Source organism: Palaemon carinicauda, chromosome 1, assembly GCF_036898095.1.
Source record: "Palaemon carinicauda isolate YSFRI2023 chromosome 1, ASM3689809v2, whole genome shotgun sequence".
Taxonomy (NCBI): Eukaryota; Metazoa; Arthropoda; class Malacostraca; order Decapoda; family Palaemonidae; genus Palaemon; species Palaemon carinicauda.
In genome coordinates this window covers 192,059,747-192,064,746 of record NC_090725.1, presented here as the reverse complement: position 1 = coordinate 192,064,746, position 5,000 = coordinate 192,059,747, and positions in this window count along the sequence as shown.

Genomic DNA, 5,000 nt, shown 5'->3' with positions numbered 1-5,000 from the left:
CTCTTCTTTTTGTTTTGTTAAAGTTTTTATAGTTGATATAGGAGATATTTATTTCATTGTTGTTACTGTTCTTAAAATAATTGATTTTTTTTTGTTTCCTTTCCTCACTTGGTTATTCTCTCTGTTAGAACCCATGGACTTATAGCATCCTGCTTTTCCAGCTATGGTTGTTGCTTAGTAAATAATAATAATAATGATGATATATATATATATATATATATGTATGCATGTATATATATATATATATATATACGCCTACTGACGCAAAGGGTCTCAGTCACATTTTCCCACTCGTCTCTATCTTGAGCTTTTAAATCAATACTTCTTCGTTTGTCATCACGTACTTCACACTTCATATTCCTCAGCCATTTAGATTTGGGTCTTCTAACTCTTCTAGTGCCCTCTGGAGCTCGGTTGAAAGTTTGGTTAAATAATCTATCTTGGGAAGTGAGAAGAGAATGACCAAACCATCTCTATCGGCCCCTTACCATGATCTCATCCACGTATGGGACTTGAGCAATCATATAGTTTCAATTCTATTCCTGTCCAGACATTTAACTCCCAATATTCTCCCGAGGGCTTTGTTCTCAAATATACAAAATCTGTTGGATATTGTTTTATTATCATTTAATGAATCCTATCTACTGTATACAGTAACACCTATCTCACTATACTGATATATAGCCTGATTTTTATGTGTAATTTCAGGCGATTTGGTTTCCAAATGTGATCTATCCTACCCATTGTCTGATCTGCTCTTTTCAATCTTTCATTAAACTCCAATTCAAAAGACCTTGTATTAGAGATCATAGTTCCTGAATATTTTAATGATTCTATCTCATTAATCTTTTCTCCTTCCAATGATATTTCATCTTCCATTGCATATTAAGATCTCATCATCTCTGTGTTCCTGCTATTCATCTTGAGCCAAATCTCCTGTTATATTTCATGACTTCTGGTAAGCAAGCATTGCAAATCCTGTGGTGTTCTGCTAATAAGCACAGCGTCATCAGCTTACTCTAGGTCAGTTAATTTCCTATTATCATTCCAGTCCAATCCTTCTCTACCATCTCCAACAGTTCTATGTATTACAAAATCAATGAGGAGGCTGAACAACATAGGTGATAATACATTCCCTTGGAGTACTCCACTGTTCACTAGAAATTCATTTGATATGACTCCACTGACATTAACTTTGCACGTACTATGCTCATGAACAGACTTAATAAAATTTACATATACAAGGGGAACTCCACAATGGCACAGGACTCTCCACAATATTGGCCAGTGCACACAATCAAAAGCCTTTTCAAATTCCACAAATGACAACAACAGTGGACTCCTATATTTTACACATTGCTGTACATCATGTCTCAAGATGAAAATTTGGTCAGCACAACTTCTAGCTTTTCTAAATCCCGCTAGTTCATCTCTCAGCTTTTCATCAATATTTCTCTCCAGCTTCTTTGATATAAACATACTATATATTTTCATGACAATCAGTCATATCTCCTTTTCTAGCCATTTTCACCAACACTCCTAGCTCTCATTCATCAGTTTTTGCTTCTTCATGCCACATTCTACAAAATAATCTTGTTAGTATATTGGGAGTTACTTAATTTTTTGCCTTTATCATCTCGCCAGTTATTCCATTGTATCCAGGGGCTTTCCATCTCTTAAGATGTTAAGAATAGCTTCGATTTCAAGCACACTGAACTCATTCATGGGCACATCAAGTTATTCCTCTGCCTCAGGTATATCAATCAAATCATTCCCTTCATATCTCCTATTCATGATCTCACTAAAGTGTTCTATCCAACGTTGCGTTTTTTCATCCTCGGTAGTTATAAGACCCATCTCTCTTTTTGGTGGGTATATGCTTCTTCTTCTTTGCCCCCGTGGAGATTTCATTAATAATTCTATGAGCAATTCTTACACCAAAGCCACTTCCAGAATTCACAGCTTTTTCAGCCTCATCCCCTTTACTGTTTAAATATTCTCTCTTGTCATTCCTGGCTTTTCTTTTGACTTCACTGTTAATTCTTTAATAATTAGTATGCTCTACCTTGTAATTTTCATTAATTCTTTGAAAACATTCAACAACAATTTCTGTCTTGATCTCCTTTACACAGTGTCCTAAGTATCATTTGATAACCATGGCTTCCTCCTTTTAACTACAAGTCCTACAACTTCACTACCAACTGACTAATACATATTCGTAATATCACACCAATCTTCGGTCATTATCTACTCTTCTTCTCTTAAAGTCTCTAAGACTGCAAATTCATTACTACATTTAATTTAAAAAGGTTTATCTGTGCTTATTTTCTAGAAGTTTGGTTGTATCAAACCTAGGTATTCTATCTACATTTTGGTGGGTGCTTTCAATTTTAATTTCATTATGGCAATAAGGAGCTGGTGATCAGTGGCCCTGTGATCTATTTGATTTTTGTAATTACCACATGGTGAAGTCATTATATATTTGTGGATGTTCTTCTACTGGAAAAGAGTACCTCAAATAACAAGATTATTAGTTGAACAAAAACTTATAAAATGTGCTCCATTTTCATTTGGAACTTCGCCATATATATATATATATATATATATGTATGTATATAAAGCTTCATTATCCATGAGCTCTACACTGTAAATTCTCTTGCAGTTCGCCAGTCAATGCTCTTTAAACATTTGCATATGGAATTTCACTTAAAAACACCAAAAATAATCAATAAGCTGATTAAAGAAAGAAAAAGAAATATTTGGAAAGAATGAGATTGCAATTCAGTCGCACCCCCCCCCCCCCACCCCCCTACCGCGAGTAAGTCCTTTGTGACCTTGTCTTTCAATGTACATACGGAATATCTCATATACTTTGCACATACTATATCCTGTGTATTTTTGACGGGATTCTTACCTGTTTAAACTGAATTAAGAGGGAAGACAAAAGACTTGGGTCTGTCAAATGGATTAACAGCCATGCATGAATGTACTACGGACAGAAGTAGAACTACAAGTACGAAATTGAGTTCTCAGACACAGGCCTTACAGCATCCACAAGGGAGGTAATCGAATATATGGCAAGTAGAAAGGAGATTCCAATAAATATTCAAAAGCAACCCCATTTTGATGATTTGATAGTAAATACTTGCTTTAATTTACTATACGTATTTTCAATCTAAAGCTAAAATTACTTGAGAATAAAATATAAGATATTTTTTCTGCCTCCGCATTGCCTACTGATTTGATGCTCAAACTATCAACTTTTCACAATGCTGTTAAATTCATTACAGTTTTTAAGAAAATTTTCTTTATATGTTTTTAAACCAATTGTGTAACACAATCTATGTGTTGATTATCAATAATCAGTTTCTTTCGCTGATAAATTGTAGCCTTAAGATGCGTTTTAATATGGGATGGAAGACTATAGTAATGAAGAATGTTTCGTGTCTTGATGAAGGGAATGTGCTGGGATTCACAAATCACATATCTTTTACTATAGCATGCAATGAAGTCATGTCTCCATTTACTACAGTTTTCTGTTGTACTTATACTGCATTTTAATATTGGATCATTTCTAATATTAATCGGCATCATTATTCCAAAATTATCCTCTCTCTCTCTCTCTCTCTCTCTCTCTCTCTCTCTCTCTCTTATGTCAAATATCCAATTGTTATAGCTCAAGGATATAATTTTCTTCTGACTTAAATAACAGATCTTGAGTAAAGGCATCTTACACATGATTAACTTCATTCCAGAGACGACAAGACTTTATAGGCCACCAATGGGTTAAATAAAGGTGACATTTGCTTTCTTCCAATTAACGAAATTTGTCAATAGGGTTGATATTTCATAGGAAATAGATAAAATCATAGCGGAATAATATTCAAGTTAGAATTAACTTGGCGGGGGTAATTTTGAGGAAAACGTAAACAAGGAATTCTTCTTCACATTTGCATGTACGTTTCTTGACGCACGTGCATTATATGGCCATTCAATGGTAATTTTTTTTTTTTTTTTTTTTTTTTGGTTCTTACAAAACTCTGAGGATATGATCATGCTTCACTTTCTTTAATGAGAAAATGTAGACGTAGAATATTTATTCTCTATTCTTTTCATACATACTCGCAAACAAGCTTACTCCCCATATATATCTATATCTATCTATCCCACAATATATATATATATATATATATATACATATACACACATATACATGTAGATATATATATATATATATATATACATATATATATATATATATATACAAACACATATATATATACATAAATATATATATATATATATATATATACATATATATATATATATATATATGTGTGTGTGTGTGTTTGTATATATACATATATTTGTATGTATGTGTATATATAAATATATATATACACACACACATATATATATATATATATATATACATACATACATATATATATATATATATATATATCAGGATCCAGAGAAGAACAGGTTTGCTAACGCACATGTCTGAAACCGAGCAGGTAGGACAATCAGGTCACATGAGCCCCTAATCCTGGACCAGGCTCAGGTAAGGCAATCGAAGTCAAAGATTTGGTTTAAAAGTCAACCCAAAATGCGTTCTTTGGTTTCTTTTATATATAGTTATCCTATCACTAGTAATTTCTTTGATAGATATAGATCTATAATAACCTTAACATTCATTTGCAAACCTTTCTGGTAAACGTCACTGTAAAAAGAATGTTAACTACATTGCTTAATTATTGTCAGCACAAATTTGAACAACGCCACAATTTTTTAAAGCTATTTAAACATGAAAAGAAATGTAAAATCCTTAGGTTCAGAGTTAAACTTATGTTTCTTTCCTTTTCCAAGAAATTAAAGTTTCAAAGATCTGGACACAGGCATATCGACAGACTGATGATCTTAACCTAGATCATGATGTTATTTGGTCTATGCATTTTTATAAGCATCATATTACCGACGATAATTCAGGGAACAAGTTT